The sequence below is a fragment of the Rhinopithecus roxellana genome, chromosome 2 (assembly GCF_007565055.1).
Source record: "Rhinopithecus roxellana isolate Shanxi Qingling chromosome 2, ASM756505v1, whole genome shotgun sequence".
In the NCBI taxonomy this organism is placed as follows: Eukaryota; Metazoa; Chordata; class Mammalia; order Primates; family Cercopithecidae; genus Rhinopithecus; species Rhinopithecus roxellana.
In genome coordinates, this window is record NC_044550.1 from 109,383,736 (window position 1) to 109,395,824 (window position 12,089).

Below are 12,089 nucleotides of genomic sequence, written 5' to 3' on the forward strand. Positions count from 1 at the left end.
TTCCTGGTCATGAAAAGAATGAAAGATGGGCTTCATGGAAGCACAGCAAGCCAAAGGCTAAGGGAAAGAAGAGGAAGAAGCTGTATCTTCTTTTTATTCTTTTTAATTTACTGGAGCTACCCATCATGAACTAAGAGCTATCTCTTTGACCAGAGAAACTGGGGCGTGCCTCACCACTGACTTCTGACTGGCCGGAAGGAGGGAGGCGATGTCATCTGGTGGCCAGTGGGTGAACAGGGCATTTTTGGTTGAAAGAACAGCAAGAGCAAAGACATGAAGGGTTGACAGTTTCTTCCGCTCCTGGTGCATGGACCGCTCTCCAGGGTGGCTGGAACAGACAGATGAAGGAGGGAGTGTCAGAGCCAGTTCCTGGTGGCCACAAATATCTCACTCAGGGCATGTGTTCCTGTTTCCCAGTAAGGAGGATACAGCCAGCTTTTTTTTTTTTTCTTTTGGAAGGTTATTGAGGATTTGGAACATTTTCCCCTGTGCATTTCAGAAAACGATAGATAATGACTGCGAGCAGCAGGGCGTGTCGCGGCTGTGCACCTGCAGTGTTGGAGAGGAGCTCTAAGGCGTGTGCATTTGTAGTCTGTGGTCCATTGCGGGAAGGACTGGGTCATGCCTTTGATAATAGCCAGGCCTGTCTTTGAGGTGCTTTTATATAAGTTTCTAAGAGGAAATGATGAATAGGTACAAAAATATTTTTTGTACTATCTTTTGTTTGGTTTGAATCGGTTTGTAAAGAGAGTGTTTATGGATACGTTTATAATCCTCAAGTGAGGAGGAATTAAAGACAGTTGGCTCTAATTCAGGTAAGAAACCCAAGTTAGAGAATCAAAGATAATGGCAAGACCCCCCAGAAACAATGCCTTCATAGGGCAGAAGTTAGGACAGGTCTTCCTGTCCGCCCAGAGTGTCCCCAGGTCCTCCGAGTGACGCCACGCCAGGCCACGGAAGGGCTGGGCGAACACCTAAGGTGCAAACCTTAGCCAGCGGGACTCAGGAACTGGAGGGAGCCCCGGAGCTGGCCGTACCACCCTGAGGCTTCTTCCCTGCATTGTGACCACTTGGATGATCCAGGAAAATTCACCTCTGTCAAGGTCAACAGACAACCTTTACATCGACAGCCTCCTTAATTCCCATTTGTCACATAACACAGTCTATTCACAGAGGCCAGCATGTGGGATACTTGGGAGGCATTATTCCACCTGCATCATGTTTTAACCGAACCACCTCACACTCTTCATGCCACACAGCTACAGAGTGGCTGGGGAGGTGTGACCATCAGGTGCCGAGGCCCTCACAGCTGGGGTGGCCGGCTGCGGTGATGGCATTGATTGGATGTTTGCCAGACTCGTCACTTCCCTGGGGGGATACATCGGAAGGTGCTATTCACAGGCCTAGATATTTCTGTGGTTTATTTCAGTATTTCACCGTCTCCCCTCTAGTGTCAGTAACTGCCTGTTCTGAACCGGTTGTATGTTGTGGAGGGCCGAGCCACGTGACTCGCGTGGACTCGGTACCCTCATACGCGTTGGCTGAATTCAGTTGCAGTAATTGACTCGGTCCTTCCATTGTTATTTCCTGTCCAGACACAAAGGCGCCGGCAGGGCATTGGTGCCCCAGGCTCAGGCACTGGTGTTTCCCGGTAGGGAAGGCGGACCGGGCAGCGGGAGGAAAGCGCGTCAGCGGGTGTGTGCCCTGGCTGGACTGGGGGATTTCCTCCACTTAGTCAGCAGGGACCCTCGCTAAGGTGCAAGGACACATGGCTGACTGTGAACTAGCAGCTTGCAGGGAAACCTTCCAGCATTTTCTCCACCGCGGCTCTCATTTCCCTGTGGAGCAGCTTCTTTGTATCACCAATGGCTCAAACATGCGGTCATCCCCGGTCATTTGCCCTTGTCGTTGTTCTTCCTTTTGTTGGGTATGTTCTTTCTTCTCTTCCACCTGAGGATCCCTCGGCTTCCAGGCCCAGTTCAGGTGCCCCCTCTTCCAGGAAGCCTTCCAGAGTCCTCTCTTTCTTCTGGGTTTTTACATAAAATATTAAAACTCCCCCATAGGCCTTTGAAAAAATTCATCTATTTAAAGTGCAGAGTCACGTTATTGTGAGGCGAATGAACCAATGGGGGTGAGTCTGATGCAGAGAGGGAACCCAAACCGAATGTGTCAGACGCCCGTAATCAGTGTGAGCAGTGGCCGTGGGTGCGTGGCCGCAGGGCGGGCGCCCGTTCCAGTGTGCTCATCCCGGGGGCTTCAACTCACCTCCAGGACACCACGTCTTGCTTGAAAGCTTGCTTTAATGCTGACGTGCCTGCCTTCACCTTTGCAGGGTAAGCCCTTTGAGGCCAGAGATCATGTCTTCATCATCTTTGCATACTCCACACAGCTTTAGATAATGCTTGGCACACAGCGATTTTCATGTGGTTGGCTGGTAAGGTTTTTGGAATGAAAAGTTGAACCAACGTAATTCAAAAGTGTATTAACATCCTTAGCTGGATTCACCCGGAAAATGGCATGTAAATAGTAAAAATTTTTTTTTCGGTTGCATGCTTTTTGTAGTCATATTGTTTTCCTTGATTATCATTTGTTCATAAGTTTATCCATCACAACATATGGTTAATATCATCTGCTTTATCCTCCTCAGTCCTTGCCCTCAGTGAGTTTTCCCAGGAAGAATTCATCCACTTTCTTATCAGTGAGTGATTACTACATGTCATTATGTGCAAGCTACTGTACTTGATGTTTTGGGATGAATGAGATGGACTCCTTACAGTACTTTATACAGAGATAAGCCTGTTGCCAAGTACATGGAGCTGTAAGCTTTGGTTGCATCAGAAGGTGGAAGGAGGCTGAGTGCAGTGGCTCATGCCTGCAGTCCCAGCACTTTGGGAGGCTGAGATGGGAGGATCACTTGTGGCCAGGAGTTGGAGACCAGCCTGGGCAACATGGGGAGACTTCTTTCTCTACAAAAAAAAAAAAAAAGAAAGAAAAGAAAAAGAACAAGAAAAAGAAGGAGGGGAGGGGGAGGGGGAGGAGGAAGAAGAAAGGAATCAGTGGGATAAGAGGTTAGAAGAAAAAGGTGGAGGGAATCAGTGGGATAAGAGATTAGAAAGGTGGGATGGGGATGAATTATGGTGGCCAGGAGTCTACATTTTATTCAGTGGGCATTGTGGAACCATGGAAGGATTTTCTGCAAGGTCAGGAGCCATTTGGGGAGATTAATCTGGCCAACAATGTGCAGAGTGGAGAATATGCTTCTATTACAGAAGGTAGACCCTGGACATTGTCTTGTTCCTTGTGGAACACTCTGGCTTAGTCAATGCAGTTAGGTGGAGCACGGGCCCTACTGTTTGAAATTTCTTTGAGGAAGTCTTAGGGGAGACCAAGGAAATCTCACCTCATACTTTTCCTCCTAACATAAACTATCCTTTATCTATTTCTTCTCATGGTAGCTCTGCTAAATTGCTGTTAAGATCTCTGTTTAGCGACGAGGAAACTATGGCTTGGACAAGTTAAAGGTTGTGAGCGGTGAGGTTCCAATTCAGGTGGGCTTGAAGCCAAATCTGAGCTCCCGCCACCATATTATGCTTTACCAAGGAGAGGGAAAGAAAAGAAACCACCGTGGTCCTGGGAGGGGTTGCCAGAGAGGGGAAATAGTGACCATCCGATGGATGCCAAATCTAACCATCCAACCTCTGGCTACCATTCAGAAACTGGTGAGAGGCAGTAGGTATCTTCCAAAAATATTTGAAGTCAGTTCTGCAGCTTGCAGGGGAGACATGCATTCTTGCTTCGGAGGTATTCCTGTACTTAGAGTGGGTAGCAATTTTGGCTCTTTTTCCAGTTGGAATTCATTGGTGATTGGGATGGTTTATCCCATGAATAGAATCAAACTATCGGAAACTGTAGTGCGTAAGTTTATAGTTTGTGTGCCGGAGCTTGACCAGATTTGAACATAAAGAGTTAAATTGGATATCTCCATAATAATTAATAGTGATCATAGCACCAAAAATAGCTGGTAACCGTTATGGAGAGCTTCCTGACAGAGGGGACAGCCCAAAGGAAATCCTCAGAGGAAAAGTGGCAGCAAGAAGCAGACCCTCAGGGCCAGCCTGTGCATGTGGAGTGTGGGAGGAAATCATTTTTTGTCATCCAGGGGAAAAGATGGTGCCCTTCAAAATCAACCTTTCAGAACAAGTTATTTTCAGGCAGCTGGTTTTTGGGAAGGTGTTGGTTTTCAAGGTAGTCTGCTAGTGATGTGATTGGAATCAGAAAGCAGCAATTTTGTTGCTCTCTGCAAATAGGTTGTCTCAGGTTCCGGTTCCGGTTCCAGTATGCTGGCTCTTTGAGTTTCTGTTATTTGACTTTTCACAAATACTGACCACACTGACATCTCCTCTCTCTTGTCCCCTTGTCTTGTCTGTGTTCCTGAAGGGGCAAAACACACCTTTTGAGGTCTGTGGAGCTTAAAAATGAAGTCAAAGGTGACTGGGTGACATAAACAGCTCAGGTAATTCAGGTCCTGCTGCTTCTGCCATGCTCCTCCTCCTCAAGCCAGCATGGCTCAGTTATCCACTTTGATGTCTACCCTTTTCCCACGTGCCTCCTCCTATTGAACTTGTTCTGTATACTGTTACCTCTCCAGTGTCTGCACAAGAGGACTGAGTGGTCTTTTCCGGCTTGCATACTGCAGGCTGACACAGTCTTAAAGGAACTCCCCACTGCACTCCGAGGAGGAGGAGCTGTGCCTTCCCAAGGTCACGTTACTTCTCCTGTACTGCAAAGGCAGTGCTCAGAGGACGTGCTGATTAAGGGAAATATAGGATCGCTTCTTTTCCCATTTTCCATATGGAAAGAAGCTTTGAAAATGCAGTATGTGCTGGAGTCCATATGCTTTGAAATCTGTGCATGATTCTTGCTTTGCTGAATTGCAGAGGCTGATGCCATCTAGATGCTGCGATCCAGGGCCAGACACACCTAAGGGTCCCAGCATGAGTTTACATTTATAAAAACTTTTAAAAGTCAGTCTACCCTTTTAGGTCTTAATGGCCTTGCATAAATTTTTCTAGAAAATGCTCTTTAAAAAAATGATGGAGTAAAAAAGATTCTTAGATTTTCATAATTTAAATGTATCTGGAAGGTAATTTATCTGCAATTCACAGTTTCCTCATGTTATCTGTTTTTTACAGAAAAGAATATTACATTTGTATCTGCATCAAATTTCATGATCTTTGTAGATTTTTTTTTTTTTAATTTTAAGACAGCATGTTTCACACATGATTAGATTACTTGGGAAGCATTCCTAGAAGTGACATGGCTGGGTCCAAGGGTGTGTTTTTAAAAGTTTTGATACCTATGGCCTAGCTGCTGTTTGGAAATTTTGTACCTATTTTATACTCCCACCCATAGTGCATGTAAGATGCAAAACACTATTCTAGATAGTTCATATGTTTATTTGCTTTTTTCTTTTCTTCTCTATTTCTTTCTTCTCTCTCTCTCTCTTTTTTTTTTTTTTTTTTTTTTTTTTTTTTTTGAGACAGGGTCCTGCTCTGTTGCCCATGCTGGAGTGTAGTGGCATGATCATAGCTCACTGCAGCCTCTACCTCCTGGGCTCAAGTGATCCTCCTGCTTCGGCCTCCCAAAGTGCTGGGATTACAGGTGTGAGCCATCGCATTGCCTTATTTTACATGCTTCTTCATTTAATCCTCACAAAGCCTGATGAGAACAGAGAAGGTCAGTAACCTGCCCAAAGTTACAGCTAAATGATGGAGCTGGGGGTGAAAGCAGGCAGTGCAGCAGAGCTCCAGGGTCCATGTTGTTGCCACGCCCACTCTGCACTTCCATGGCAGCCGGCATGAGAACAAAGAGAGGCTGTGATGAGACTCCTTCCTTTTGGGAGCCCTTAGATATGGATCTGGCCTTGTCTTTCACTCTCCTTCTTGATTCATCAGATGGGACAGGTGCAGAATGCTTTTCGTGGGCCAAAGCCTATGGTCTTCGCATTCTGTGTGCAGCGGCGTAATTCGGAAAGAAGCAATGGACACTTGGGAGAGCCAGCCCCTTTCCCCAGCTCTCCTGTGCCCCTGTGCTGCTGTCACTGCCCGTCACCTCTGCCGGCATCATTTCCCGTGACTGCAGTGCTGGGGGGACTTGGGCCTGGCCTAGGGTCTCTACATCACCTGAGGAGGGTCTCCAAATAGAGGTGTGAAGGTTTTACAGAGTTTCTATAGGGATTGCAGGCTTTAGACCCATGCTTGTCTCTGCTGCTGCATTTGGTGTGATGGATTTTGCGAACAATGTGCTTGTTTTCATCGGCGCAGCGTAGGGTCATATTGGCTCAAAAGGCTTCCTCTTTTAGGAAGAGTCCCAGACAGCTGCTCACTTATCTTCTTGTTCCATCCCTGCTTGTGGGGGATTTGTATTTTTAATTGTCTTTCATTCTGAACAAAGACTGAGCAAGCAGAAAGTGTTGGGAAGGGCCCCAGGGAACATTCTGGCTTTGTGTTTTCTTTCTGATCTGCGGGCCTGGGGGACTTCAGTGTTCACATTCCTGACAGGAGGGACAACCTGGGGACTAGTGTGGTGTCCAAGGCCAGCTGGGGAAGCACACCAGTTTCCTAGCAGTTCTGTTTGAGGATCAACGGCACATGTAGAAAAATACTGTTTCCCATGGTTTTATATTGCCAACAATACCCCTGAAGATGAAGCCCATTTTTGGATCCTCAGTTCTCACGATAACGGAGTCTGATGACCTAGAATCAGCTGTGGCACGGGCTAAGCCAGAGCACCCTTTTCAAATGAGGATAGTAATGAGGCCAACCCCGTCGGGTCACTGTGAGGGTTACATGAGGTAATGTATAGAGTTTAATGCTGGGTGCACCATGGGTGCTCAGTAAATAGTCACTGCTCTCATGATCCCCACCACCACTGTTACCTCCTAGACATCAGGAGAACATTTTTGTGAAGCAACTTTGGACTTTTGCATGTAATAAATAATTCAGTCCTGCAAATGTAGACGCTGATTTAAGTACCTTGGCCGTTGTGGTAGGAAGGTCTCGGGGCTCCTTCACCTTGACCCTCATTACCTTTAGTGTTTTTTCTTTCTTCACACTTTCGTGGGGAAGGATGTGCCTCTCTGAACTGAGTTTCCTCCCAAGCACCATGGAACCTAAACAGTTCAGTGCTTTTTATACTTCTCACGTTGCATGATATTTGCCGTTTGATTCGAAATTACGTGATAAAAGAAATGGAGGAGGTAAACTTGCCAGACAATTCCTGTGTATGGTTTTGCATTTGTGCCTCTGGGTATTGAGTCTTTTCAGTTTGTACCAAGGCTTCCGCAGAGGAGTAGGGCATGTTAAATGGAGCAGTTGCTTGTGTGCTCAGCTCAGTGGACGATGTGGGTGTCATTCATAGTGCACGCACAGCAACAAACAGATAAACAAATGCCATTTAACTTGATACTTGGAAGGGTATTTTTACAATAACTTTAGTTTTTAAATCAAATATTTAGAATGTCATGGAGAAAGAACAATGATATTACAAATGCCATCATAAAGGAACCTTAGGGAGACTATTTTAAAGAAATTTTGAATCTAAATATTTAAAGCTTTTCTTATTTTATAAGTAACTATTTTATGTATTTGATTGGTAAGCTAAAGCACATACACATTGTTAGGTAAACCTGATTTAAAGGAAATAATACTTGTAAATGGCTGCTTAAGATTTCAAATTTTATAAAAATGTTCAGGAAAAGTATTTTTCCACTTTCTAATAAGCAGAAATAGTTTGCATTACACTTTTTTTCATTTCAGAACTAAACAGTGCTATTATTCACTACATTAAGCATAGTGTGTGCCAGATTAATTTGTAATATAAATACAGTTTAAGGAAAATGATGCTGATTTTTCTGTATAGCATGATAACAATAATATATTCCAAGGATTGAAATAACTTGAAATCTACTGCAAGCCCCACATCCCTTATTTGCAATCCAAAATGCTGTGAAACTGAAAGTGATTATCGTGACTCATTTGGCAGGGTTCTCTGCCCTGAATTGACATGAAGCTATTTATAGCTTTTATTTGTCCCAATCAGTGTGAATGTTCGTGTTTCGCTGCAGAAATATTAACTGTGTTGGATTAAGGGGTTCTGCCCTAGATGCTTTCCGGGGTGTTCCTTGGGGTATATGGTATATGTGCAGCATTATCTTGCTAACATCCACACACTTTTGAATTCTGAAGACTTTATCTGGCCCCAAGATTTTGAATAGAAGATGGCGAGCCTGCGTCAGTATACCTAGCCCCTACAACCAGAGGCTTCTCACATCCTGGTGTTTCTAGGAACAGTCACGCTTTATATCTGTTTCAGGTGTAAGTATTAATGAGACCTCATTCACAGTCACAAGTGCTCCATTTTGGCTTGGTCACCATACTGACCACATACCATAGTTCTTGATAATGGCCAACGCAGTGTTGGTGAACATCAGTACATTTCTAATGAATTCTCATGTATAAAATAAACAAGATCTACATAAACAAGATTCCAGATTGTATCTTGAAAACCTAAAATAATTTAAAGCATTATTGATAAGGTATCCCCGACTGCCTGTCTAGACAGCATTTTCCATGCATTGGTGCATGCTTCCTTTGATGGCAGTTCATCCTTCTCCTCACTGTGATTGCCTGTGTCCCTGTCTTCTCTTTCTAGGCTGCAAGCTCCTTCCCCCATTGCATATCACTATGCTGGGAGTGTATAGCAAGTTCATTATTTAGTCAACTAATACTTACTGAGCATTGGCTTTTGCCATACTCTGAGCCCTGGGAATAGCATTTTGAACAAAACAGAATTGGCTTTGGTTCTCATGGAGATTCTTGTCTACAGATTTGGGGGCCTGGCCTGGCGAGATGGAGGCTTGCTGTCAAGTGACTTTGAAGCCAAATCTGAAAAATGAGTAAGAGTTAGCCTGTGAGAGGGGATGCTCTTGAGGCTGAGGGGTGACAGACGCAGAGCCTTGGGACAGACCCGTCGCTGGAGGCTTGTGGGGTAACGAAAGGCTTTAGGCTTGTGGAATGACGGGAAGCCTGTTTGTGCTTTCGGAAGGGTGTTCTGGCTGCAGGGCAGAGCTGGGTTGGGGTTGGCGGCCGAGGAGAGCAGTCTGAATGGCTGCCTGGTCCAGGCTTTGTGGAAGGAAGGAGCAGTTCTTCACCCCTGGTTTCGGTTTCTGTTCTGAGTGTGGTAGCTGTTCTTGGACAGTGCTGTGTGCTCTTCTCCGGAGTCTAAAAGCAAGCAAGAAACTAAAAGCAAAGCCCTTACTCATAGTAGGTCTTCTCTGAGCCCAGTGCTTGAAAAGCTGTGGGAGTGGGAACTGTTGTCATGACAGTAAATGAAACTGTGCTGGGAATGCCAGCTTTGGGGCGCTGGGAACCCTAAAGTGTCCTGCAGAGAACTGGGGGTGGAGGGGCCTCTGGAGGATAAACATCTAAAATTTGCAAATCTATCAGTGACCCAGCAATGGCACTTCTGGCGATTTTCTTCCACCTTAACTTTGAGGTGAGGCAGTGTGACTTGGAAATCAATTCTGGGCTTTAAAATATAAACTATAAATAACTTCTATTGAATTGGCACAGAAGTTTGACCAGAGGTAAATCTTTGCTGCCTAAACCTGAGGGCTTTCTCTCAAATACGCAGGAGGGCTCTTTGGTGGTCTTGTTTTTCCCTCTTCTACACAACCGAACAATTTAAATGAGGTATGGACCATCACTCCTCATCTTCCCCAGGAAATGAAGCTCAGAGGCTCCTTGTTCAGCTAATTGTTGCTTGATTAAGCCGCCCCTTATGGACGGATAGATAAAGTGATTGATGCGTGTGCTTATTAATACCGTCCTGGTGCACGGAGGAAGAATAAACCGCCAGCAGCTTAATTGAAGCACCACAAAGGGGGTTTTCTAGAGTTTGTTGTATTTGCAGAAAGGCTGTGGTCTTTCCCTCTGTACTGGAAATTACTTCCCTACCTGGCATTGTCTTTCTCGCCAAGTCGTTTTCTTTTGAGCTAATTTCAGACTTCCACCACGGTTCAACAATAGCACCAAGAATTATTTTTCTGCACCTGTGGAGAGTAACTTGCCAGTACTGATATCGCATCATTCCTGAGTACTTCAGTGTATCTTTGCTGTGACAAAGACACTCTCCATTGAGAACCAGGCAGGCCGTCAGAATCAGGAAACTAGCACTGCTGCGTGAGTCCCCTCCCACCTGCAGACCCCGTTCCTGTTGGAATGTCTCAGTCACGTCCCTTGCAGCAGGAGAATCTGATGCAGGGCTAGGGGTTGAAGTTTGGTGCCCTGCCTCCTTCATTATTCCTTGACTTCCATGAACTTGACACTTTGGACAATGGTAAGGCAATTAATTATCTTAGAGAATGTCTATCCGATTGGGCCTGTTGACGTTTCGGGTTATGCATTTCTTAGAAGAATATCACGGCGGTGAGGTTTTCTTCTTCTTGCATCCTTATAGGTGACACATGCCTTTGATTTGTCCCTTAATTGGTAACATTCGTTTGATCTTTTAATTAAGGAGCCATCAGTCAGGCTTCTCCACGATAAAGTTAGTCTTTTTTCCTTTGTCGTAAAAAATATTTTGTGGGAGGTATTTTTGAGGCTATGTAAATATCCCATTTTTCACCAACCTTTTACCCACTGGTTAGCATCCATTGGTATTTCTTGGCTGAGTATACTTTGATAGCTACCAAATGTCGACCTTCTAAGTCCATCATTCTTCCTATGTCTATTCGTTTGCATTCTGCTTTATGGGAAAGCTTTCTCATCCCCCTGTATTTATTCATAGATTCCAATTTTGTTCAATGACAAATACATTTCAGTCATGTATTTGGGTGCTCAGATTTTCTTAGGTGTGGCCAGTGGGAGCCCCATCAGGTTGGCTTCTGTGTCTCTTTTCGATATGTTGCTATTATCTTTTGAGCTCTTCCTTGTTTTCTGGCCCGGTCTTATCTTTTGCTTTCCCTGTCCCAGCTCTGGAGTCAGCCATTTCTCCAAGGAGCCTTGATTCCTTTTGGTGGAGGATGGTGTTTGGAAACCAAGATTTGGACACTGCCTGTGCTCGTTGCTGTTGGGGTCTTGCTGTTCCCAGGCCCTTTTAGTGGCAAGGTTAAAGAATATGTGTATTAGTTACATATATACTTACACATATGCATGCTTTTTTTTTTTTTTTGAGATGGAGTCTTGCTCATTGCCCAGGCTGGAGTGCAGTGGCACGATCTTGGCTCTCTGCAAGCTCCACCTCCCGGTTTCAAGCAATTCTCCCTGCCTCAGCCTCCTCAGTAGCTGGGACTACAGGCGCCCACCACCACGCCTGGCTAATGTTTTTTTGTATTTTTAGTAGACACAGGGTTTCACCATGTTAGCCAGGATGGTGTTGATCTCCTGACCTCGTGATCCGCCTGCCTCCTATGCATGCTTTTTTACCTCTGTATTTATTTCTGTGTTTATTGAGATATATGAAAAAGCACAAATTCAAATGAAGTCCTCCTCTTCTAGTGCCACAGCCTGGGTTATTATAGTTTTCTTTCTTTCTGTATTTGTAACTTCCTTCTCCAGTAGTCAAAAGCCTGGCTTCCATTACCCTGGTATATAATATAATTTACTTAGTTGCCTGTGTGTATGTGGTCTTGTGTCCCCACTGCTGCCCCACCACAGTGATGATGCCCTCCTCACCTCCCTGCTCTGGCTCCCAGCCCCTGCACAGGGCTATGGTCTCCCTCCTGTGTCTATCCTCACTGCCCACATGGGCTTTCATATTCTGTGTGCTGGGTGGCTGCTGCCCCAGCCACCCTAACAGGTGCCCTCTTTCTGCCAATACCTACCCTGGCTGCACCTGCCCCTCCACCCCTAGTGTCTGTTAGTTTTCTGTGGCTGCCATAACAAGTTACCACAAACTGGGAAGCATGAAACAACCGAAATTTATTCCCTCACAGTTTTGAAGGCCAAAAATTGGCAATTAAGGTATGGACAAGGCTGGTTCCTACTGGAGACCCTGAGCGGGAACCTGCCCCATGCCTCTCTTCTAGC

The 12,089-nt window shown here is 45.3% G+C and overlaps 1 protein-coding gene across 4 annotated transcripts in view; it reads left to right on the top strand.

Moving 5' to 3' along the window:
* IRF2 (interferon regulatory factor 2) overlaps positions 1-12,089 on the top strand; it is an 87,656-nt gene that overhangs the window by 17,480 nt on the left and 58,087 nt on the right. The window lies entirely within an intron of this gene.